This window comes from Etheostoma spectabile, chromosome 5, assembly GCF_008692095.1.
Source record: "Etheostoma spectabile isolate EspeVRDwgs_2016 chromosome 5, UIUC_Espe_1.0, whole genome shotgun sequence".
Classification (NCBI taxonomy): domain Eukaryota; kingdom Metazoa; phylum Chordata; class Actinopteri; order Perciformes; family Percidae; genus Etheostoma; species Etheostoma spectabile.
The window spans coordinates 34,309,046-34,309,263 of NC_045737.1; the positions used below are offsets into that span (position 1 = coordinate 34,309,046).

The 218-nt window shown below is 35.3% G+C and overlaps 1 long non-coding RNA gene across 1 annotated transcript in view; it reads left to right on the forward strand.

The window, feature by feature from the left end:
- Window positions 1–218, forward strand: part of LOC116689812 (uncharacterized) — a 26,328-nt gene that overhangs the window by 18,222 nt on the left and 7,888 nt on the right. The gene's annotated exons all lie outside the window — the stretch shown is intronic.

Below are 218 nucleotides of genomic sequence, written 5' to 3' on the forward strand. Positions count from 1 at the left end.
GAAAGCAAAAACAAACAAACAAGTAAACACACAAGAAAAACCGGGAAACAACAGACAATGTGCAGAAAGGTAGACTGAAGCAAAGCAAGGTAAGGTAAAGTGAAGTGGAGTCACATGAGGTATTGTAGAGTAAAGTGCAGTTGCCATAGTACAAGAAAAACAACATTGCAGTGTTGTAAAGTGACGCTAAAATTAAGTTGAATATTTAATTAAAGTGA